At 44.7% G+C, this 27,143-nt stretch overlaps 1 protein-coding gene across 1 annotated transcript in view; it reads right to left on the bottom strand.

The window, feature by feature from the left end:
* LOC124788784 overlaps positions 1-27,143 on the bottom strand; it is a 192,438-nt gene that overhangs the window by 108,940 nt on the left and 56,355 nt on the right. The gene's annotated exons all lie outside the window — the stretch shown is intronic.

Here is a 27,143-nt window from a genome sequence, read left to right as displayed (position 1 = left end):
ACGGTCGCAGGTTTGAATCCTGCCTCGGGAATGGATGTGTGTGATGTCCTTAGGTTAGTTAGGTAAGTAGTTCTAGGGGACTGATGACCACAGATGTTAAGCCACATAGTGCTCAGAGCCATTTAAACCATTTCTTTGGACTATCGTGACGTTATTACCAAATGCACCGGAATGAGACCAATGTACTGTTATTCTTGTCTTGGCTGCCAAAGGACAAACTTCGGTAGATATGCTTCGGAGACGGTTCAAATGGTTCTGAGCACTATGGGACTCAACATCTTAGGTCATAAGTCCCCTAGAACTTAGAACTACTTAAACCTAACTAACCTAAGGACATCACACACACCCATGCCCGAGGCAGGATTCGAACCTGCGACCGTAGCAGTCCCGCGGTTCCGGACTGCAGCGCCAGAACCGCACGGCCACCGCGGCCGGCATGCTTCGGAGAGTAAAGAATGTATATGGGGTACAATGTCTGTCGATGTCCACCGCTGTGGCTTGATGCGGCAAGCTCCATGCTGCTTCATGATGACGCGCGTTCACATATCGCAAATGTTGTAACACAGAACTTATGCCAACTCAAGTGTGGTATACTCTAGCTCCCGTCCTATAGTTCTGGTCTCTCCCCATGTGATTACACGCTTTTGGTTCCATAAAAAGAGTCTTGAAGGGTCGACAGTTCCTGTCGGAAGACGATGTGCAGCGGGTAGTTACGGACTTCTTCACACCAAATGGGTATCTTCAACCAGGTGCGCTGGTGAGATAATTGCGTCAAAGGTCACGGCGATTTTACCTGATTGGCATACCGATTATGGATTCAACGCCCCTCGAACGGAAACTTCTGATCGACCCTTATGAATGCACAAGTAAAATAATCGATATGGAAAGGAATGGATAATATCATGAAACTTTATGCAGTGGCCGAAAGCTTGTGTTATGTTACATTATAACCAACTTATATTTCGAATAATTTTGGGTTATTGTTTACAAAGGAATTTTCATATCAGGCAATCGATTTGGAATAGAAAAAATATTCGCAATCTCCGATTTAAATAAAGAGCGACGAGTTCAATAGAAATATAACACTACAGATTACTGGAAGAGTTTCACCAAACGGTAATGCTACATCGCAAGGTATTTTGCAAACAAGAGCAATTAAAACATTTAATTAGAAACGTTCGTAAAGAGGTACACATTACAAAGCAGAGTAACGAAACCGGAACATCCACCGGAACAAAGCAGTCATGGAGTAACTCCTAAAAGCCATAAATCTTGGTGATGTCGAGGCAAGCTCTCCTTGAAGTCGTTCAGAACCTTTACTGACAATCCTGCCCACTGCTTAAAAGCCGCTGCGTGAATGTCTGGAAAAATCTATAGGTGATGAGTCACAGGCTGCAGTTCGTGCTCTCATTCAAACTGAGACACGTTCTAAGAATACAGATTAGAGGCTTTCGCTAACCAGTTAAAGCGATAGACATCTCCACCTGCCATGAAACCGTTCACCAGAGCACCTCGTCCCGAAGGGACGCCGTCGTCCATAAAGCTGAGGTCTGTAGCAAATTAACCTCCGAGTGGTTGCAGTACTCCATCTCTGAACTTACGTCGTATGGGCATTAACAAATATATGAGTCTCATAATGCCCATTCAGCATGACGTTCCCTTCAAAACAGGACCGCGCCTCCATCATCAAACTGGTCTGTTTACACAACAGTAACGAATATCGATTTTCCTCCACACGAATTAGATCCAAGAACCATTTCGCAAACTGGTATTCATCGTGTTTCGAAGAGCACCACGATGAGATTATCATACTCCCCTGGCCACCCAATTCCCCGGATTGAAACCCAATCGAACATCTGTGGGATCACATGGGCCAGGCTTTTTGCACCGTGGATCCTGACCAGAAAAAACTAAAGCGGTTGGCCATGGCACTCGAGTCGATATTGTTTGACATTCCTGTCGGTAGCTATTGACTCTCTTTCTGCGTGTCCGCGCTGCAGAAGGTGGTTATTCAGGATTTTAACAGGTGATCACATTACATATACAATGAAGAGCCAAAGAAACTGGTACACCTGCCTAATATCTTGTAGGTCCCCGCGAGAACGCGGAAGTGCCGCAACACGACTTGGCATGGATTCGACTAATGTCTGAAGAAGTGCTGGAAGGAACTGACAACATGAGTCCCGCAGGGCTGTCCGTAAGTACATACGAGTACGAGGGGGTGGAGATCCTTTCTGAACAGCACGTTGCAAGGCATCCCAGATACGTACAATAATGTTCACGTCTGTGGAGTTTGTTGCCCAGTGGAAGGGTTTAAACTCAGAAAAGTGTTCCCGGAGCCGCTATGTAGCAATTCTGGATGTGTGGGGTGTCGAATTGTCCTCCGGGAATTGCCCAAGTCCGTCGAAATGCACGATAGACGTGAATGGATGCAGGTGATCAAACAGGCTGCTTACGTACGTGTAACCTGTCAGAGTCGTATCTATACGTATCAAGGGTCCCATACCACTCCAACTGCACACGCCTCACACCATTACAGAGTCTCCATCAGCTTGAAAAGTCCCCTGCTGACATGCAGGGCCCGTAGATTCATGAGGTTGTCTCCATACCCGTACACGTCCATCCGGTCAATACAATTTGAAACGAGACTCTTCCGAGCAGGCAACATGTCTCCAGTCATCAACAGTCAAATGGTTCAAATGGCTCTGAGCACTATGCGACTTAACATCCATGGTCATCAGCCCCTAGAACTTAGAACTACTTAAACCTAACTAACCTAAGGACATCACACAACACCCAGTCATCACGAGGCAGAGAAAATCCCTGACCCCGCCGGGAATCGAACCCGCGAACCCGGGCGCGGGAAGCGAGAACGCTACCGCACGACCACCAGCTGCGGACCATCAACAGTCCAATGTAGGTGTTGACGGGCCCAGGCGAGGCGTAAAGCTTTGTGACGTGCAGTCATCAAGGGTACACGAGTCGGCCTTCGGCTCCGAAAGCTCATATCGATGATGTTTCTTTGAATGGTTCGCACGCTGACACTTGTTGATAATCCGGCACTGAAATCTTCAGCAATTTGCGGAAGTGTTGCACTTCTGTCACGTTGAACGACTCTCTTCAGTCGTCATTGGTCCCATTCTTGCAGGATCTTTCTTCGGCCGCAGCGATGTCGGAGATTCGATGTTTCGCCGGATCCCTGATATTTACGGCACACCTGTATGGAAAAATCCCCACTTCATTGCTACTTAGGAGATGCTGTGTCCCGTGCGCCGACTGTAACACCATGTTCAAAATCATTTAAATCTTGATAACCGGCCATTGTAGCAGCAGTAACCGATCCAACAACTTCGCCAGACACTTGTTGTCTCACATAGGCGTTGCCGACCGCAGCGCCACATCCTGCATGTCTACATGTCACTGTATTTGAATACGCATGCCTATACCAGTTTATTTGTCGCTTCAGTGTATATTGCCGAGTACGACGCTGTTATAACTGTTGTCGAGTGAACAGTGGACTTCGTCAGTCATTAGGTTAGCTCGACACATTTAATAATTTGCACGTTAAATTTGGTCTGGAAACCGCTAAATAAAGACCGACAATGAAGAAACCTCGTCGGCAGCTTTTGTCGTCAGCGAAGAACGCTAACCAGTCCTTCGTCTCCACGCACTCCCGGCCTCGCTGATGCTGTAAATGCCAGAGACCGTGCCCGTAAGGTTTCGCACCGGAAACGCGGCTTTCGCGACTTCCTGCGACTTGGACGCTATCAGTCTCCCCGACAGCTTTCCACGTAAGCGTGTGTTCGGTGGAGGGAGTGGCGACGCAATGTTTCGTTAGTGTGTGGGCTCTAACAGCCACTCGCTGCCTTCGGCCCCAGTGAAAGTGTATCCTCCCACTCAGTGTCATCAGCACCCACCTGCGCCTCTTCTTCCGCTTCCGGATCGCCGATTCTCAGCCTGCTTGCTGGCCGCGTTGTACGGTGGGTGTTGCTCCCTTTCGCGAGGGGAAGTGCTTCTTCCGTTAGTCCCACGAGCTACAATAACATGCGATACGGCACATCGGATGCGACTTCCGTTCCTGGTTGCAGGTGTCGGTGCGAGCCTTTCAAAGACTTTCTCCACTCTCTGTCTTTACTATTCTAGAAGCTTTTTAACTGAACTCAAACTACAGCCATAATAGTAACTATTCGTGACTGTTCTGCTAACATGGCGTTAAGTACAAAGAGTCGACAGGTGGCAAAAAAGTGCAAAAACAAATTAGTCGGATACAGTTGCCAGCAGAGAGACTTGATTTTCACAGAAACACATGGAACGTTGACCCTTGATTTTCCAGCATAGCTACAATGCTACAATGTAAACGTCTATTTGCTAGTCGATCGAACTTTCTTGTCTGACGAAACATCGTTTGAATCGCTAATTTCTACGAGACCAAAGAGATATACATAGAGAGGCTGTCGCACGTTATTTAGTGGTTCTTGTGGTGTCACTCTATGTAGTTATGGCCATATTTTCGGAAGTCATTCCGTGATTGTTTTGGAAGCGAAGTAGTACGTGTGCGAACTTTTAAGATAATCAGTTACCGTTCTAGGCAGTACAGTCTGGAACCGCGCGACCGCTACGATCGCAGGTTCAAATCCTGCCTCGGGCATGGATGTGTGTGATGTCCTTAGGTTAGTTAGGTTTAAGTAGTTCAAAGTTCTAGGGGACTGATGACCTCAGAAGTTGAGTCCCATAGTGCTCAGAGCCATTTGAACCAATCAGTTACCGAATTTCTTTTCCAAATCATGCGCAGCGTGTAACTGCACACATTAAAGCAATAAAACTGCGAATACCGCCTATTTCCTTCACATTTTCATGATAACTCTGCCATTCTAAATTAAGTGCCTAGCAGAGGATTCAGCGAACCACGTTCAAGCTGTTTCTCTACCGTTCCACTCTCGAACAGTGCTAGGGAAAAACGAACACTTAAATATTGCCGTGAGAGTTCTGATTTCTCTTATTTTATTATGATCATCATTCTTCCCTATGTAGGTGCGCGCTAACAAAATATTTTCACATTCTGGGAACAAATTTAGTGATTAAAATTTCATAAGAGGATCCAGCCGCAACGAGAAACGCCTTTTTTAATGACTGACATCCCAATTCGAGTATCATATCTGCGGCATTCTCTCACCCATTTCGCTATAATACAAAACGAGCAGCCCTTATTTGAAGGAGGATTCGAAACTATCCAGGAGCGTGTTGTTTGCAAGTAGCTTCAGAAACACAGGAGGCACTATTGGTTTAATCCGTGCCTACAGTAGCTAGTAATCGACCGATAATGCCTTCAATCGTGTTCTCCAAATTGCAGAAAGGGCAGGGAGCGCTAACGATCGATGTCGCTGGCGCCTTCGATGGCCTGTGACGGCATTTGATGTTCGATCGTCTGCGATCCCCAGGTACTTTCAGCATTCGATGAGTAGACCAATATTTTATGACCTGATGACTGAAACGTAGTTGGAACTGTTGAATGGTGCTGATGATATGAACGGACTCATTGCTTATACTAATTAGATCTTAATTCCAAAACTTCCACGTAGCTGAAAGATCTAAAAAACATTAAAACACTGCTTTTGTTTTATTTCCTTTTAATTGGCAAGTAGACCTACATTCCTGTGTACTTCTTCCTGGTTAACTATGCTTTTTTTGCTACGCACTGTTTACACCTTTGGTGCTTTTTGTTAATAAGCTTTCGATAAAACTGCATTCCTTAATACTGCATTAATCGAAACGAGTATAATAGATGTAACAGTACGTAGAGGACATCCCCCATTTGGTATCGTTACCTTGTCGCGGTGGTGAGGCTTGGGTAGTTAAATGATTTTTAGAGATGTGCCGGCAGTAGCTTTGCTACTGGAAGGTGCTCCAAAGCCGGATGGGTCAAAGGTCATAATCCAGATTAAAAGTGATACCCTTGTCCTCCAAGTTGCGGGATTGGACGTGGGGCCGAATGTCCCACACCGTAAAAGAGGTAGCTAGGACAATATGTGGAGAAAACGTCTCGAATTCAGTGCGGAACAACAAAGGAAACATCGCCAGAAAGTCAAAGGTTGACACCAGAAGACCACAGAACAACCACAGATCAAGTGTGGCAACTGGAAGTGTGAAGGTGCTGGATGAAGAAGTGAACAAGTCCCAGCTTCAGTCGAGATCCATCAAGATTAGGATTTACAGGACCAGAGGCTTGGACTCTGACCCAAAAGATAGGCGGAAAGCCCCTGACATTTGAGAATGCTGTCTTTAGACAGATTTTTGGGCTATTGGAGAATAGAAACAGTGAACTACAGAAGTTGTAAAAATCGCTGGACATGGTGTCAGTAATTAAAGAGAGGAGACTGAATCGGTATGATTAGGTCACCAGGCATGTAATGGAAGAAGACATCAGGGGTCGTAGACTGGGGGAATGACCACAGCTGAGATGGATTGACGGGGTTGGAGAAGACATAACTACGATGGTACTTCCTGGAGAAGAACACATGGACCGAGAAAGATGAAAGAGGGTGACTGGCAAGGCAAAAGACCGACTGAGCCTTGTGTGGGCACCCTAGGCAGTAAGTAATGTAGAGGACAAGCAATATAATGAATGTACAACACGATCTGATTAACACACCCACACACACACACACACACACACACACACACACACACACACACACAAGCGCGCGCACACACACACACGCACGCACAAACACACACACACACACACACACACACACACACACACACACACAAAGCGCCCATCTCCGCGTGAAACCATATAATCAGGAAGGAAAAGAAAAAACGACTCATGAGAAACCATTTACGCTGCAAGGTGACAGTAAGTCCCATGGTATTTCCAAGAAAAAGATTACCTCGTGAGTAATACCCGTGAAAAATTCTGAAGTAGTTAGGTACTCGATGTAGGACTACGCTGTGCTCTCTAACTCCTATATTTATTCTACAATACCCTGCACGCAAGGTTGCTGAAATCCTTCTCTCCAATCATTTTTTTTAAACTGTAATTTCGGATTAGCTAACTCTGCATCGAGTGTCGCCTATCCACAGCCTGATACCCCTCTCTCTCCCCGGACTCATCATTGCTTTTCTGCATAAAATATGTACAGTAAGACTCCCAACCACTCTCGTACCGAATAAGGTAGTGCAGTGCTGAAGACATTGGACACGCTTTCGGGAGGACGGGAATTCAAATCTCTGTTCCATCATCCAGATGTAAGGTATTCATAGTTTCCCAAAATCTTGTATAGCAAATACAGGTATAGTTCCTCGGATACGGTCGATTTTCTTTCCTATCATTTCCCGGTTCGGTTCTGAGCTCCGCCACGAATGACTTTGGAACTCTATTTGTAATTATAGCCTATCATACATACATTCAATTAATTGAAAGAGAGTTTAGGTTGCATTGATTCACTTAGAGAAACGCTAAGCAAAACACTTTATCTACTGGATGATAAAAATATTTACTCCTGAAACTGCCAGTTATACATCATAGTACATGTGGCTGAACAACCCCGAAAATGCCATGTGACTCACGTAAAAACATTTTCTCGCATGCCTTGATTCAACAGTTGCGAAGCAGTCATTGTCACTCTTACACGTTTTCTGTCAAGCTGCTGGTTACTGTTCTTTATTTATCTTTCATTAGCTTCATGTTGCCTTTTTCGTTAATCAGTGTTGTAATTTATGATCCCTTATATGAGAATCCGCAGCAGATGTGATGAAATCTTCTCGTGTATCAACCAAGTAATAGCGTCACTATCGCGCATCGAACTTGCCGAAATCTAGCATCAAATTCGTGCTGTCATTCAGCTAATAATGTGATGGTCAATAATTGTTTCTGGTGTTCTCTACACGCTGAAATTCACGCGGATGGTCAGTGAAACGCAGGAAGTTAAAGTTTACGGCCGCAAGGCATTAATGGGTGAGTAACATCGGCAAATAGTTATGCTCTGGGGTAGGCAGGTTATCGCATCGCTTGCAGGTGAGGCTGCGACGTAAGTACTGCTTTCTGCGACAAATGACTGTCATAAGAGTACATGTAGTCCCTTGTAATGATTATAATGTTGCTGACGACGGGGAAAAAAAGAAGAAAGAGAGTACGACGAGTAATCTGTCCAGCAAGCGACACGTTCGAAAAACTAGTCAAAACATTAGTTGTCTCTCACATGTTCGACCTGTCAAACGCTGTGAAGAGCTTTGAGATTTGATGAAGGACCATGCCTTGCTCTCCATTGTTTTGGCGAACTTCATGACACTACACACTGAAGTGAGAACAATCATGGGATACTTCGTAGTATCGTGTCGGGCCTCGTTTTTCCCTGCGTAGTGTAATAATTCGACGTGGGATGGACTTGAGAAGACGTTGGAAGTCCCTGCAGAAACGCTGAGCTATGCTGCCGCTATAGCCGTCCATAATTGCGATAGAGTTGCCGGTGCAGGATTTTGTGCACGAACGAACCTCTTCAATTACGTCCCATAAATGTTCGTTGGGATTCATGTCGGACGATCTCGATGTTCAAATAATTCGCTCGAATTGTTCAGAATTTTTTTTCAACCCAATAGCGAACAATTGTCACCCGGTGAAATGCCTCATTGTAGCCCATAAAAATTCCATCGATCTTTGTATGGCTCCAAGCAGCGGATTGCGGCCATTTCCAGTCAGTGATCTATCTAAACACAGCCCACACCATTACGGAGCCACCACCAGCTTGCACAGTGTCTTGTTGACAACTTAAGTCCATGGCTTCCTGGGGTCTGTGTACACTCTAACGCTGCTATCAACTCTTACCAACTGAATCGGCACTCATCTGACCGTGTCACGATTTACCTATCGTTTAGGGTCCAATCGATATGGGCAGGGGAGGCGTTGCAGGCGATGTGCTGCTAGTAAAGACACTCGCGTCTGCTGCCATCGCCCATTAACGCCAAATTTCGCCGCACTGTCCTAACGGATACGTTTGTCGCACGTCGCACATTGATTTCTGCCGTTATTTCACGCAGTGTTGCTTGTCTGTTAGCGCCGACAACTCTAGGCAACTGCCCCTTTATAGCTGCCTACTTCTGCATTGAGTCCCACCACGTCACAGTTGTTTGGTAACCACCAAGGAAGGTAACAATACAATCCGGAAGAAAACATGTCTATTAAAGGTGTATGTGTTCGTGGTACATTCTGGACAAAAATGAAATCAGGACACACTCTGTAGTTTTGTTAGTAGTATTATTTGTATTGTAGCTGCGTGAATCGTTGATGGCCACTGGGGAAATCAGGAAACTGTGGAAATTGAGGAAGTGTATTAAGACGAATACAATGGAAATTGTCTTTTGTAGTACATGAAGAGGTGGAACGGAAAATATTTACGAAATGCGTCTTGCAAATATTTAACGATTTTTTGTACAACACAACAAAAAGGTTGGGGACATTGCTTCACGAATGGAAATTAGGAAGTAAAATATAATGTTCAAAATATCCACGGGCGTATTTGATTATCAAATACTCCGGGAGAAACTCAAGAATCACAAAATACAATGTGTTTGTAATAAACTTGTAAGACGCGAACTCTGATGTACAACATGGAACGTGAAAGTGGCTTAGAACCCTCATGAAACAAAAGAAAAAGCGGCGGTCATTTTGTGAATGAAATGAATTTGAATGATTGTAAACGTGAGAACACTCTACAGAGATGAGTGACGAAACTGAGGTGGCAATGCCCTAGCCAGCATAATTTTAAACTCGAACATTTCTCTGCAATTCGACCCCTTTGTTCGGAACGCTTTCGCTCGTTATATGCAAATTAAGACACGTATCCGTCTGGTGAGAGCACGCTGCACTCTGCGAAGGTCGACAGCGTCGCGTCTGGGTACAAGGTATTTACACCGACCAGTTTCCGCGGTGTTCGGACGCTGTTTCCTGACAGGATCCCTCCATGACATCGCCTTTCAGTCTGGCGTAAAAGTAAACTTTTGTATGGTTAGGGCACCAGATACCTGAAATATCTATTAGACTACGTGATGTAACAGGCATGGAATTCAAGCTACACAAACTTACGAAATTACTCTTGGCGTGATACGCAAGATGAAGAAAGAAGATACATAAAAAAAGATACTAGTGACATTCTGGGCCATATCGTCATTTTATTGTTTTCCGTATTTCCTTAGTTGCTATTAATTCATGGAGGTATGTTCCATCTGTGTAATTAATTAAAGGCAGATTGTTAATTGCCATAGGGGTCCGCTTCTTTTATTTGTGAAGTATCTTCAGTGGCCTGTAATACGTGTTTCCTTTTTACACATATAATAAACGTATTATGTGGTAGTTAATGTTGCGCAGACTAAATAACAACCAACTCAGCAAGCAAAACTATGAAAACGAATTACAAACACTACAACTCACAGCCACAAATAATGGTTACAACACCCGTGCAGTACAAAAACTCAGCCATAAACAGCTAACGAAAAATGAAAACAAGCAGAAAACACAAACACCAAAATACCCCAAATACACTACAGCACACACGGAAAAACAAATCAGTAACACTCATGACATGACTACCAGAAGAAATGGCACACTATTACACACAAACACAAAGGACCGTACCAGAAAGTAAATATAGTAAAGAAACGGGGATTACACATAGCTTACAGAACAAGAAACACACTCCAACCACATTTAACAAACAACAGACAAACCAGATAAATACCAAGGAGCAGGTATATACCAGCTTCGAGTGCCAAGAATGTAAATCGCTATAACTGGGGATGACAAGCAGGAACTTTAAAACAAGATATGAATAATACACTCCTGGAAATGGAAAAAAGAACACATTGACACCGGTGTGTCAGACCCACCATACTTGCTCCGGACACTGCGAGAGGGCTGTACAAGCAATGATCACACGCACGGCACAGCGGACACACCAGGAACCGCGGTGTTGGCCGTCGAATGGCGCTAGCTGCGCAGCATTTGTGCACCGCCGCCGTCAGTGTCAGCCAGTTTGCCGTGGCATACGGAGCTCCATCGCAGTCTTTAACACTGGTAGCATGCCGCGACAGCGTGGACGTGAACCGTATGTGCAGTTGACGGACTTTGAGCGAGGGCGTATAGTGGGCATGCGGGAGGCCGGGTGGACGTACCGCCGAATTGCTCAACACGTGGGGCGTGAGGTCTCCACAGTACATCGATGTTGTCGCCAGTGGTCGGCGGAAGGTGCACGTGCCCGTCGACCTGGGACCGGACCGCAGCGACGCACGGATGCACGCCAAGACCGTAGGATCCTACGCAGTGCCGTAGGGGACCGCACCGCCACTTCCCAGCAAATTAGGGACACTTTTGCTCCTGGGGTATCGGCGAGGACCATTCGCAACCGTCTCCATGAAGCTGGGCTACGGTCCCGCACACCGTTAGGCCGTCTTCCGCTCACGCCCCAACATCGTGCAGCCCGCCTCCAGTGGTGTCGCGACAGGCGTGAATGGAGGGACGAATGGAGACGTGTCGTCTTCAGTGATGACAGTCGCTTCTGCCTTGGTGCCAATGATGGTCGTATGCGTGTTTGGCGCCGTGCAGGTGAGCGCCACAATCAGGACTGCATACGACCGAGGCATACAGGGCCAACACCCGGCATCATGGTGTGGGGAGCGATCTCCTACACTGGCCGTACACCACTGGTGATCGTCGAGGGGACACTGAATAGTGCACGGTACATCCAAACCGCCATCGAACCCATCGTTCTACCATTCCTAGACCGGCAAGGGAACTTGCTGTTCCAACAGGACAATGCACGTCCGCATGTATCCCGTGCCACCCAACGTGCTCTAGAAGGTGTAAGTCAACTACCCTGGCCAGCAAGATCTCCGGATCTGTCCCCCATTGAGCATGTTTGGGACTGGATGAAGCGTCGTCTCACATGGTCTGCACGTCCAGCACGAACGCTGGTCCAACTGAGGCGCCAGGTGGAAATGGCATGGCAAGCCGTTCCACAGGACTACATCCAGCATCTCTACGATCGTCTCCATGGGAGAATAGCAGCCTGCATTGCTGCGAAATGTGGATATACACTGTACTAGCGCCGACATTGTGCATGCTCTGTTGCCTGTGTCTATGTGCCTGTGGTTCTGTCAGTGTGATCATGTGCTGTATCTGACCCCAGGAATGTGTCAATAAAGCTTCCCCTTCCTGGGACAATGAATTCACGGTGTTCTTATTTTAATTTCCAGGAGTGTATATAGGAACTTGGAAATATGAAAATAGCCATTCTACCTTCGCCGAAAACCTGATATGGACACGAACCATCCAACATGGAACGTGACATGACAGTTATCAGAGTGAATAATCACAATAAAAAGCTCCTGACCTTGTAAGAAAAGTTTCACATACAAAGAGTCATTGCAGTGGGAAAGAAAGTACTCAATGACCAAATCCATACAAGCAATAACTCTCTGATCATTGTAGCCACCAAAACAGTAACAGAGATCCGAAATGTAACTAGAAGAAATAATTAATGAATCTTCCTCCCCCCTCTTCTCTCTCGCTCTTTCTCTCTCTCTCTCTCTCTCTCTCTCTCTCTCTCACACACACACACACACACACACACACACACACACAAACACAAATACAAACGTAAAAAAAACCCACTTTCAAGAAAGAATGACACATTTACACACAGCAAATACAGGCACACACAAACACACACACACACACACAACAAATGAAAAAATCAAACCTCACACACAAAACAAACAAAAGGCGACAGATAAACACACAACAATACTACACACCGAAAACATACATATGTTGATCACAAAACGGAAAGTACAAGTGATGTATGCGATGTGTTGAGTCAAATGTGAGTGAAAGAACGCCGCAAATCGGCCAGATGGAGCTTGGAAACTAACGATTACGTCTCCAGGACCACACGCATGAACTAACAGCGCAGAAAATCGTAGGTAGCACCGATCGATAATTTCACATCACGAAATTTGTGCTACAAAAGTTGATTCTAAGCTAAAAACCAAGAGAAAAACATGACAAAATGTAACATAGGAACATACTGTAACTACCACATAATACGTTTATTATATGTATAAAAAGAAACATGTATTACAGGCCACTGATGATGCTTCACAAATAAAAGAAACGAAACGCGTATGGCAATAAACAAACTGCCTTCAATTAGTTGCACAGATGGAACATACCTTCACGCATTCTAAGACACAATCTTCTGGAATCAGAGAGAGACAAAGAGAACACAGCTGTAGCTGTTCAGCTATTTTTCACGTGTTGCACATCCAGTTTCCATAACAAACGTTTTCGAAAGTACTTTTCGCCACTTCACCTTGCAATGAAACAATGAAGTACAGCATGAATGGAGATCATGTTCCAAACAAAAATAGTTCTCTCCCGCTCAGTTGTAACAAGACACGGAGTAGAGAGTGGATTTTGTCTGCCTTCAGGTGAAAGGTGTTTACCGCCTGGTGCCCGAAGCCTACTAATAATTAGAGGCGGACGGACGTAAGTAACAGGTAACAAGAACCAAGCGACGTGCGCCGCAAACCGCAGGCTTACAGGCTGGAGTCGGCCGCATACTTGGCTAACCGCAGGCCTGCACGCCTCCTCCTCCGCTTTCTTCACCGTCATCACCGCTTATAAGTGGCGGAGCAACTACTCCAACCTACTTATTTTCTTAAGGAGCCAAGTGAAGCAAATCTGACGTTTGCTGAACATCTCTGGAGGTGGATGCTAATGATGATGACGTGAACATGTTCTCATCGCTTTGTATATTGAGAGAAGTTCCGACGGTGACAATAACTCAGGTATTTTTCTAGTTTCCACAATGAACTATTCACTCTGCACTGACGTGTGGGCTGTTTTGAAACTTCGTGGCAGATTAAACCTGAATGCTAGACCGGGACGTTGACAAGCAAAAGTGAAGTACCAACAAGCCAGTCGTGTGCAAATTACGGAAGAATGGACACGATGCCATATGAAGCAGCGTTCAGGTATCTGCTCCAAAACAGAACAAGTAAAATTTACACAGTAAATATTTTGTTGATGATGTAGACACATATTCAGCAGAGCGTAAATTATCCGAGCTAGCAGGGGGACACGAGTGTTCCGAAAACCGGGTTATTCGGATGATCTACGTGTATACCTTTATTTACTAACTTTCCAATAAAAACAACATATTTTTATATTAAAATGAACCTCTTTTATTGTTACAAAGGTAAGTACCGTATGAATGTATGTAATACATCCTAGTAAACAAAAAATACGCAGTGTCTATGCATTTTGCATGTTTAAAGGTGTGTATGAGTTGTGTTAGCGTGAGTAGGTGATGAACGTTGTCTACTTTTACCGAAGGCCTGTTCTGCCGTAAGCGACTCAGTATCTTCGCTACGTGGTAATAAGAACTATCCTTTTCAAAATAATGTCTGTATTTTGCATGCACAGTACATAAAAACGCTTAAAAATCCTTAATTTTGATCTGTCTAAGCAAGCCTAACAGCTTACGAGCAGCTAAGTTCAAAAATGGTTCAAATGGCTCTGAGCACTATGGGACTTAACGGTGGAGGTCATCAGTCCCCTAGAACTTAGAACTACTTAAACCTAACTAACCTAAGGACATCACACACATCCATGCCCGAGGCAGGATTCGAACCTGTGACCGTAGCGGTAGCGCGGTTCCAGACTGAAGTGCCTAGAACCGCTCGGCCACCCCAGCCGGCAGCAGCTAAGTCAGACACTTTTTTCAGGACAGAAGTCACATGGCTTTCATCTTGAGCTTCAAACGATCGCAAGGCCGTACATGAACAGCTAACTGGTTCAGAAGCAGCCAGTAATTTTCATCTTCATTTTCCGGACCGCTAGTTGATGAGATGCTGGCGTCGTCAGTCTGTCGGTGTCGAGGTTTACAATTTCGCTATCCTGGATGATTTAGGGCCCTGGATCTGTGTGGTCTAAACTCATCAAATGGCTCTGAGCACTATGGGACTTAACATCTACGGTCATCAGTCCCCTAGTACTTAGAACTACTTAAACCTAACTAACCTAAGGACGTCACACAACACCCAGTCAACACGAGGCAGAGAAAATCCCTGACCCCGCCGGGAATCGAACCCGGGAACCCGGGCGCTAAACTCGTCCATTCTTGAACGTTTTCTTCGTCATATTCATGGGTATTGAATTCTTTAACCCTATTAAGAATTTCGGACGTCTTATTCTGTCCGCCATTTCGAGTTTAGCTTTGAAAACTTTTCGCCACACCCAAAATTTAATTCCAGGCTTTTTCCAAATGCTGTTCCTTTACACTTTTCCATGCTGCTCCGATCACGAAGGACGCATGTTCCAAATCAATATTTTTATGATTTCTTAACAGACTTCCTTCTCCCTCTTCTGTTTCTAACAATAACTCACGTAATAATTCTTTTCAGTTACACCATTTGAAAGTCTCACTAATGGCTTGATCCATGGTTTGTAATAAGGAGGTTACGTTAGGTGGAAGAAGCATCACTTTTATGAACGCATCCTTGTCGTTCACATGAGAGATTAGTTGGTGTGTCGTCAGGGAGCAGTAATGCTTTCTCCTTTTTGCCATGTTTAGCTGATGTGCTTCTACAGAGAGTAAAAATCTTCCATAAACGGTTTGGTGAATATCATATTATGCATCCAGGCGCTCTTCTGTGTGGTGAAAACAATAGGTATAGCCTACGTATTAACGGGTTTGAAACACGTGTTTCTTGCTTTTACCAATGGCGAGCATAGGCAGTCAGTGGATACCAGTAGCATTCAGTACAAGCTAAAGCAGTATACGATCCCTGCTTATTTTAGGTTCAAAATGGTTCAAATGGCTCTGAGCACTATGGGACTTAACTGCTGAGGTCATCAGTCCCCTAGAACTTAGAACTACTTAAACCTAACTAACCTAAGGACTACCACACACATCCATGCCCGAGGCAAGATTCGAACCTGCGGTCGCGCGGTTCCAGACTGTAGCGCCTAGAACCGCTCGGCCACTCCAGCCGGCCTTATTTTAGGGCCAGGTGCTGCTAATTTACGACGTGAACCAAAGATTATTTCTTGGTAAGGCTTTCCAATTGAGCACATTTTCGTCAGCATTCTAAATATTTTCGACAGTATAATCTTCTTCCCTCAACACGTCACTTAGTTTGATTCTGAAAGAATCAGCAACTTAAGAATCAGCAGACAGTTTTTCTCCTTGTATTTGAAGCTCAAAAAATGCTGTGGCTTGACTTAACACGTTTTAACTAGCCCGTGCTTGCTTTAAACTTCGACGGCCCTCCAAGATTTGCATTAACTAGAAATTTCCTTTCTAGTAGAATGGAACCAGACATAGGTTCTCCTTGTGATCTTTTTGTGTTAATCAAACGTTAACTCCATCATATAAATCCGTGTCCGCGGCGAGCTTCGTAGTCTTTGTCTTCTCGATCGAACCAAGCTTAGATATAAAATTTGTGATGCTCGTCTTTTTTATACAATACCGTAATTTTCGACTTACCAACGTTGTACGTCGTAGGTAACTTGGGTACAGATTACTTTACGCCGAAAGTTGACACAAGTGATCGTAACGAAGCGCAAACGGTTACTGTCGTCGGCAACTCGGTGTCGTGGAGAGGCAGTTGGGGAGGGGAGAGGGGGAAGGGAGAGAGGGATGGGGTAGGCTGGAGATGTACGCATTTCGCTTGCAGACCTCTGGTCCTGCATTCCTACATTTAAGTTTGGAGTATTTAATACAAGAGGACTCACTGTCCTCCCCAGTGGTGAGACGGAACACAATCTTTACGTGAAAATACTTCATTCCGTACTACCTTACAAGTACACAAAGTGATATTCAGTAATACATTACAAACTGGCCGCTGGTCGAGACATACGTCTGCTCGCTGCAGCGTCTCCAAGCTGCCTGAGGCGTCTTTTCTCAACGGATGCTCCATGCTGCCATAACGAAGGACCTGGAAAGTCCAGATCCGCATACACAAAATTACAATATTTCGCGAGAGGGAGTGGATTATACTGGATAAATTGACCTGTCCGGTTTGCAAAATGCCGCTAGATGGCACTTGGAGTGGCAGGTGGGTTACTCAACTCAACGAAGGGCAAGTCGGTAGCGGGGGCAGGGTCTCAGAAGGCTTTTGATACCGTTCCTCACAAGCGACTGTTAGTCAAATTCCGTGCATATGGAGTATCGACCTAGTTGTGTGACTGGATTCGTGATTTCCTCTCAGAGAGGTCGCAGTTCGTAGTGATAGACGGTAAATCATCGAGTAGAACGGAAGTGATATCTGGCGTTCCGCAAGGTAGTGTCATGGGCCCTCTGCTGTTCCTGATTTACATAAATGATCTCGGTGATAATCTGAGCAGCCCCCTTAGATTATTTGCAGATGAAGCTGTAATTTACCGTCTAGTAAAATCGTCAGACGATCAATTGCAATAACAAAATGATCTAAAGAGAATTTCTTTATGGTACGAAAAGTGGCAATTGGCACTAAACAAAGAAAAGTGCTAGGTCATCCACATGGGTACTAAAAGAAATCCGATAAGTTTTGAGTATATGATAATATGCACAAATCTAAGGGCTGTCAATTCGACTAAATACCTAGGAATTACAATTACGAGCAACTTAAATTGGAAAGACCACACAGATAATATCGTGGGGAAGGCGGAGCAAAGACTGCTCTTTGTTGGCAGAACACTTTAGAAGAACCGACAAACCCACTAAAAAGACAGCCTACATTACACTTGCCCGTCCTCTGCTGGAATACTACTGCGCGGTATGGGATCCTTACCAGGTAGGATCGACGGAGGACATCGATGAAGTGCAAAGAAGGGCAGCTCGTTTCGTGTTATCGCGCAGTAGGGGTGAGAGTGTCACTGATAGGGTACGTGAGTTGGGGTGACAGTCACTGAAACAAAGGCGGCTTTCTTTGTGGCGAGATCTATTTCCGAAATTACAATCGCCAACTTTTTTGTTGACACCCACCTACGTAGGGAGATAATCATCATAATAAAATAACAGAAATCAGAGCTCGAACAGAAAGATTTAGGTGTTCCTTTTTCCCACGCGCCATTTGAGAGTGGAATGGTAGAGAAGTAATATGAAAATGGTTTGATGAACCATCTGCCAGGCACTTAAGTGTGAATTGCAGAGTACCTTGTAGATGTAGATGCAGATGTGGATGTAGCAACGCTTCGGTTACGTGGTCATTTGGTTGACTGACGTTCGGATAATCGACGCTCCACTGTATTATTATACAGCAATTTCTGAGATATTATGAACAATAGAAAGAAAACCGTCTTTGCAAAAACTTCGCAGCTATTGTCGCACAATACTGCTGAGGAAAAAAGTGATGCATCTATGGGGTATAATTTTAAAAAGTGCCTGGATAATAGAATCTTAATTTATTTTTCATACGCACTAGACCGTGAATAAATGTTCAAAAGTGACATAACTCAACGAGTTCTGCCAAACAGCAGTGCAAGGGAACGTTTCATTGTTGTGAATGCCGAGTTTCCTTTCACGGTCACTTCTCCCCTATGACTTTGGATTGTCGTGTAGAAATTAAGAGAAAAAATTAAAAAATACTTACAGACAAGGAATCTGAGGCTTTGGCATTAGTTAAAGAGCACAAACACCTCTTTATTCTACCGACAAAATTTTTCGAGACAATGTTCCCCACATGCTCGGTGCCGTAGCATCTAGATCTAAATCGTATAGAACTGGTCGAAAATTTTGGAAATAATAAGACCCGTAGTTGTAATGCGTCACGCGTCTCACCCCATAACCAAAATAAATAAAGGCTGATACCTTTGCATCTAATAAACAAATTTCATGTATCAAGTTGTTCCGACGTGAGGCTACTTTGGTGACTTGACTGTAAGTCAATTTCGATGCTTTTATGCTCAAGAAGCTTTCCAGTTGGCCTCACGACGCTGACTGTACCATCTTCCTGATATTTCCACCAGAAAAAAATTTGAAGTGATCGTCGGGATACGAACCAGGGACCTCAGCGTTTCTGGCAAGAATGATAATCACCAGTCCAAGCAATCAGCTTGTTCTGGCAGCTGTGCTGTTTGCTTATAGTGTTGTGGAATTAGAAGTTGAATTTACATCTTTCAGATTACACTGATTTATCATGGAACCGAAGTTTAACGAGTTCCTTTTAGCAGTCATGTGGATAACCTCACACTTTTCGTTATCTGGGATCAACTGCCATGTTTCGCACCATTCAGATATCTTTTCTAAATCGCTTTGCAATTTGTTTTAATCTTATGATAACTTCATTAGTCGATAAACGACAGCGTGATCTGCAAATAACCGAAGACGGCTGCTCAGATTGTCTCCCAAAGCGTTTATATAGATAAGAAACAGCAAAGGGCCTATAACACTACCTTGGGGAACGCCAGAAATCACTTCTGTTTTACTCGATGACTTTTCGTCAGTTACTACGAACTGTGACCTCTCTGACAGGAAATCACAAATCCAGTCACACAACTGAGACGATATTCCATAAGCACGCAATTTCACTCCGAGCCGCTTGTGTGGTACAGTGTCAAAAGCCTTCCTGAAATCCAGAAATATGGAATCGATCTTAAATCCCTTGTCAACAGCACTCAACACTTCATGTGAATAAAGAGCTAGTAGTGTTCCACAGGAACGGTTTTTTCTAAACCGATTGACTGTGTGTTTCTTGAAGGTAATTCATAATGTTCGAACACAATATATGTTCCAAAATCCTGCTGCATATCGATGTTAACGATAGGGGCCTGTAATTTAGTGGATTACGCCTGCTACCTTTCTTGGATATTGGTGTGACCTGAGACATGTCTTTCCCTTTCGGAAGTATAGAATAAATCTGAGACAGTGTGCTAACCACTGTATCGATTCGCTCGATGCTAGATCTGAGACATGTCTTTCCCTTTCGGAAGTATAGAATAACTACTCAACACTTAAAGGTTTCCTTCCATGCGCCACACGCCTTTTCTAAATTGTAGCAAGAAGACAACCTACGGCGTACAGAGTCACTCCGCGTGCACGCTGACTGTGAGACACTGTGACTGGGGAGGAAACTGAAAATATAATGAAATCAGTTGGCGTGGATTCGAGCAAAGAGTCAGCATTATCTTGCGTAACTGAAACAGCAGACAACTGCGAAACCTTGTTCAATATTTTATGAAATATCCTCCAGTTATTGCTCAGTATTTTAGACAAGGTGAGCAGACCTGGAAGCGGCACTAACGCGTGTTTGGAACGCTACTCGCTCTCGGTAGGAGCGCCACTAACATAAGCGGAAGCGTTGCTTGCGAACCACTGGGCGACGTTGCAGTGTGGAGGCCCAGAGTGAAGTCGGCAGGTGTGTGTGCCGGTGGCAGTAAGCAGTGGTGATGCAGCAGTGACTGGGACGCCAGCCAGTGTGGCGGGGCCGCGTCCCCATTATGACGCGTCACTGGCTGCTGCCGCCGCTGTTGCTGGAGTTGCCGCAGGACCTCGCTGCCTGCTGCCTGCCGGCTGGTGTTTGTTTTGTCGTTTGCACACCCGGCTGGCTGGCCGACCCGGCACTCCTGTGCTGCGAAAGTTGGGCTGGCAGCCGGCCTGCAGCCCGTGTTTATTTAAACACGCGCACAAACAGGGTGTCCCGAGGGAAGCACCGCCCTGCCGACAAACCGGCCTGAGACTGAGCTGCGCCGCCAACGAGCATTTCATTAAGCCGAGTACCGGCTAACAGTGTCTTCTTTTATGTAAACAACAATAGAATGTTTATATACTGCTGATCATTAAAACTGGAGAACCAGGAATGATAACAAGTAAAAAATTACAACTACTGTGTATACACTGTAAGGAAGGCTACATGCTGTGGGCGAGTGGTTCTAGGCGCTTCAGTCCGGAACCGCGCTGCTGCCACGGTCGCAGGTTCGAATCCTGCCTCGGGCATGGATGTATGTGATGTCCTTAGGTTAGTTAGGATGAAGTAGTTCTAAGTCTAGGGGACTGATGACCTCAGATGGTAAGTCCCGTAGTACTTAGAGCCATTTGAATCATTTGAAAGCTGCATGATAAAATTCTGCAGGTAAATGTCGTGTGACTAGGGTCTCCCATCGGGTAGACCGTTCGCCGGGTTCAAGTCTTTTGATCTGGCGCCACTTTGGCGACTTGCGCGTTGATGGGGATGAAATGATGATGATTAGGACAACACAACACCCAGGCCCCGGCCCGTAGGATTGACATTCTGCCGCGCTGACCGCTTTTCTCTCTCTTTTTTTTCTTTTCTTTTTTTATTTTTTAAATTTTTTTTAGGGGCCTCCCGTCTCCCCTTCTAGCCCTTCCATTCGCTCTCCTTCAAGCTCCTTCTTCGGCGAGCTTCAATACACCACTTTTTTTAATGGGTTATGAAACTGAATTGCATCTTGAAGACAATGTTAGAAAATTGTAATCCGAATAGATTACCGTGAAAATAACTCTCACTATTATACTGTTGACTGCATTAACGGAACGCAAAATATTCTTCCATTAGAACTTAAACAAACATGAGAGAGAAGCAACGGTAAAATTAAGAGAGGAAATTAAATTTCTTCAGTGATGCACGTCTTATGCATTAGAATAGTTTTCCCTGCTATTCTTGTGCTGTGGCATGACTCCTGTTACTTTCTGGGAAACATGCTTTTTCGGGGTTCTGTTGAGGCCTTCACGGCTACCGTAGCGGCTCCGGGGCACACGAAGTCCCCACCGCACTTCACCCTCATCAGCAATCCCCTACTTTGGCAGTCTATCTTGTTCCGCCGATTTTATATTATTTAGATATTAACCTTGTTTCTGAAACAAAATTTGCATCATATTCCCGAACTTCTTTTTATGGTCTTTGTTCCGGTATATTTTGAAGTATTCATCTTTCATATATTCTCGATATTCTTGTATATTGTCATTACCTTTGTTGTTGACAACATAATTGTCAAAATTTCAGAATAGCCACAAGATGACATTGTTTTTTTGTGGTGGAAAGGAAACTTCTTCTGGGAAGAGTATATCGTATAGTGTGATCTCTCTTCCATCGGTCCGTTTGAGAAAAGCGACTTGCAATACAATGTCATTCCAAATATTCTTGTATCCATTACAGATGAAGCGATGCGTTAAGGAGTCCAAATTGTGACATTTTTGGCACACATTGGTTGCATGTAGTCCTATTGAATACAATTTTTCATTGGTACTAATGATGTTGTTGACAACTCTGTACCATGACGCTTGCACTTCCGTAGTCAGTGTTTTGTTATTTATATTAGTCCATATTTTTTCCCAGTTTTTGCTGGGATACTACCACTCAGCTACCGGAGGCGGACATTTTGTAGGTGATTTCTGGATATACTGCGTCCGAAATTTAGTGCCCGGAGCTGCCACCTTTGGCAGGGAAAATGCCTCTAGCTCGGTTGGACATAGCGTCGATGTGAGCTTGGACGACAGATGCAGGTACGTCGTTCCACACCAGAGTTCACCAGTCGTAGCGGATGACGAATGACGACTTGTCAGTCTAAAACTAATGACTAGATGTTTTCAATTGGTGAGAGATCTGAAGGAGGTGATAGGTGGGGCAGTAGTGGAACAACCTCTGTATCGAGGTCCGTTAAGGCCCTCGTAAGCGATCAACCATTTTGTCAAACATAACTATGCTTGACAAATATTTGCCCGTTAACGGTGCAGTTTGACGAGTTTGTCAAGCATCTTTTACGTGTATGCGATAAATTTTGATTGACAGAAAGTTTGAAAAGATGGCAGACGTTTTTTGTGTCGACGTTTCGCTGCATATGTTTAGTGAAAACTGGTTTTCTAACGAGTTATCTCACTGTGTCGTTCGTTTCCACTACTGTGAAAACTCTGATCAGGTATAAAAATAAAATGGCACTGACAGATACCAAATTGGTAGAGGTACCACATCTTTGTCAGCCGTGCAGTACGCATGAAGAGGCTGTGAGCAAAATCAATAGTAATCTACGTATAGAATGACATATAAGAGGAGTGGAATGAAATAAAGGAAACTGAAGTTCTTTGGTTCTTCTGCGGACGGTATGGGTTATTATGTTCACACATTGCGGTATTTTAAGTACCTGTCATTAAAGGACCAAGTAGAAGACTTTCGCATACTTGTGTCTTCTTCTTCAGTGTGAGGGTGAAGCAAAGCTAAACAAGTTGTTTAACGTTTTACTGTCCATCTGCAGAAAGTCGGTGTAAACATCAGATTTCCAGTTGTATATTTCTCATTTTAAATAATTCCCTGTACTGTGTCTTATTTTCTTTTTCTTTAAACAAAGTGCCAGAGGCAATGTAAGAAATGCGTTATCTGCCTTGTAAGATTTATAAAGTTCATTGTCCATTCGAGAGACAGCGCACAGTCTGGATGGAAGGATCTTAATTGTGGTCCCTCTCTTTTGAGCCCAACCCGACGGATACCTATGGTAGATCGGGGAAAACCACCGTTCAGGTCGTGTTGCCGGCGGGGCCGGGAGGTGCTTGTGCATGATGTACTCTACTAGGAGCCCTGTAGGCTCAACACAAACCGTTAGCGTCATTACCTTATTACGTTTACCACAAGTATCCTTTCATTAGCAACTTTGAGCCAAGCACAAAATCAGTTACCTCTCTATTGTATATCGTAAATAGTTTAGCAGGCTGGACATGGAGGTCTTAGTCTTAGTTTCTAGCTTTAACGTACCCTAATCTCTTCTAGTTAAGTTTGTTTTTAGGATGGTAGATGTTAAAGGCATGGTGAGCGACGGCGAGCGTCTTGAGGGTCATTCCAAGACCCGGGCCGCCGCCCACAACCAGGTGACGGGCAATAGTATACCTATCCCTTCTCTATTCAATTCTCTTCCTTCCTTCTTCCTAAATATTTAATTTCGTTTTGTTTATTAATATCTCACTTGATTTTGTATTAGTTATAATTTTTTCTAATGCTGCACAAAAAAAGATATCAAATGGATGTAAACAAATAGAGCGAGCCCGCCTCCACGTGGCGGGACACGGGCAACGGTGTGAGTGGGGACGGGAGCCGGTGTGGTGTTACTTTCAGTCACTCCGGACCCCGGACCCAGTCACAGCGGCTAAGTGGCAACATACGACCCACCACCCACCATAAGAAATTAGACGGTGGGTCATAAAATATAAGCAGCTAGTGAAAAAAAAAGGTGTCCATTCGAAGAAACCTGGTGTAATCATCTGGTTCTGAGAGTAAAGTTTCCTTTACCAAATTTCATGGCTAAATCTGTCATTTTAATTCATTCCCTGGATCAGAGTCTTATTTCTTCTTCTTCTTTAAACACAGTGCCGAAGTCAATGCCAGGACTGCTTTGTCTGCATTTGTGGCCGTCCTTACTACTCTCAAAATACACACGAAAACGAAAAGCGCATGCTTCAAAGTGAGGTTAAACTGACAAATATAGTTTGAACGTGTATGGCCTTGCATAGCAAAGCCGTGGCTAGGTAAGATCGATTTTGTCAAACACGCTTGATTCTTTACGGGGCCTTTAGGACAGCACAGGCAAATGTGCTTCTTGTTTTAACTTGTTAGAAGATAACGCCATAGAGAATGTGAAGACAGGTGACATCCAACGGTCGCGTCTGAAATGTAGCAGCTGTAAGAACCAGAGGTGACCGTGTTGTGCACGCCAAGATACCCCACACCATCACTCCAAGGGATGGGCCATTACAACGATAACAAATGCGAACTGGCAACGTCCGTTCCCCTCGAAGCCTCCATAGTGCTAATGTACGCAGAACTTGGACTGTTCGTCTTTATCCAACAAACAACTGAGCGCATGGGCTACAAGTGCCAAGTACTACGCTGAGATGACGATCCGCATCAAACCAGTCAGAAACTGGTGCCCAAAAACAAAATGTCCCGGAACTACACCGAGCTTGTATTCAGTCTTCAAGGGGTTGTCGTCGAAGAGACAGGGGCCCTGTCTTCCGTCATCTCTTATCGTATAACTGTAGTACCACACATAGGTGACCCATTGGTGTCGGGAATCTGTGACAATCAACGACAAAGTAGATGCCGAAATCTCAGATTGCCAAAAGAGATGATGAATTGGACAGATGATGCAATAGTATTGTGGAGGAGCATAGTCTGAATATCAAATAAATAATGGTAAGGAACAGATCTTATTTACGAATTTTAAGCACTTCAGCCTTACTCATCTACTGTACAGTTCGCTTCTTCGGCCATGATGATTGTTAACGAAATATTCTGTATGAAATTTAAAGGTGTTGGTAATGAGAAGAATAATGAAAACAATAGCATCCCAAGGTTTATCGAAAGCTCCCGGTACGACAGTGGAGCTTGGCGTACGGGGATTTGAATTATTTTCCTCCAGAATGCGACGCTAGGGTGTTACCTGATATGCTACCATACTACATTATCTTCCAGTAATGTGGAAGGTCATCATCGTTAAAAAATCTATACAATATTTTTAACGAATCGTCGTGCCCCTCGGCGCCGTTCAAATGGCTCTGAGCACTATGGGACTTATCAGTCCCCTACTTAGAACTACTTAACTTAACTAACCTAGGGACATCACACACATCCATACCCGAGACAGGATTCGAACCTGTGAGCGTACCAGTTGCGCGGTTCCAGACTGAAGCGCCTAGAACCACTGGGCCACAGCGGCCGGCGCGCCGTTCAATAATTCAATCAGAGAAAGAATTCTGCAGCAATATTTCACATGGTACCGATATGTCAACACAAGTATTAAACAGTGGGAACGGATGCTATCAAAGTTTTTAGTAGAGAAAAACATATATTCATTATTATTATTATTATTATTATCATTTGGCGTAACAGAACACAAAAATTCACAAAGACTTTGCAGGTGACTCTTTAAATTTGAGAACTAGGTATCAGCCTTAGGTGACACTTCATGCAAGTCTTTTAGACGAACTTCCTAATCGTTGAGCGGGAGGTTCTCCGCAATACGTCGTATTGTCTGTTCCTCTGCACCATAGTAGCTCGCAGAACTTTCACAGTATGTGGCCACACCTCCCTTGTTCCGATGCGGTAGACCATTCCTGACGGGGAAGATCAAACCCTGCAAACTTTGTTGTTGTGTTTTGAATTATTTGGGCGTTCTGGTGTAGGTGCTCATTCCAGCGATGTTCCCACTTTTCGGTGACCCGAAGATCTGCGTGACTTCAGAGATATAAAGTGTGGATTCTGGAAAGCGCTACTTAGAAATGAAAATGTATGCTAATCTGTGTTTTTAACAAAATATACCCTGCCAGTTTTTCTTCTAAGGCCCAGAAGAGCAATATTGGACAGAATAGGCAACCACTTAATGGGAGTAGATTAGACAGTGCCACTGCCAATGTTGTCCCTCCGGACTCTCTTCACGACTGTACCGAATTGTATAATCTGAATTGGGCCACTTCCGTCGCCACTTCACAACTGGGCATCTCTCATAAGTGAGAATGCAGGCTTTCTCGGCGAATCTCGATGGTAAAATCTTCTCGGGTTGACAGTTCAAAAATGGCTCTGAGCACTATGGGAGGAGGAGGAGGAGATTAGTGTTTAACGTCCCGTCGACAACGAGGTCATTAGAGACGGAGCGCAACCTCGGGTGAGGGAAGGAAGGGGAAGGAAATCGACCGTGCCCTTTCAAAGGAACCATCCCGGCATTTGCCTGAAGCGATTTAGGGAAATCACGGAAAACCTAAATCAGGATGGCCGGAGACGGGATTGAACCGTCGTCCTCCCGAATGCGAGTCCAGTGTGCTAACCACTGCGCCACCTCGCTCGGTCACTATGGGACTTAACTGCTGAGGTCATCAGTCCCCTAGAACTTAGAACTACTTAAACCTCACTAACCTAAGGACATCACACACCTCCATGCCCGAGGCAGGATTCGAACCTGCCACCGTAGCGGTTGCGCGGTTCCAGACTGCCGCGCCTAGAACCGCCCGGCCACTCCGACCGGCTCGGGTTGACAGCTGAGTCAATGTGTCTTCTCCGACAACGTTTCAGCAAGTTTCTTACTTGCAATCTTCAGGCGAAGTCTGAAGATGGCAAGTAAGAAACTTGTTGAAATATTGCCAGAGAACGACACATTGACTAGTCTGTAA

This window comes from Schistocerca piceifrons, chromosome 3, assembly GCF_021461385.2.
Source record: "Schistocerca piceifrons isolate TAMUIC-IGC-003096 chromosome 3, iqSchPice1.1, whole genome shotgun sequence".
NCBI classification, from domain to species: Eukaryota; Metazoa; Arthropoda; class Insecta; order Orthoptera; family Acrididae; genus Schistocerca; species Schistocerca piceifrons.
This window is presented reverse-complemented; position numbering and strand designations above follow the sequence as displayed.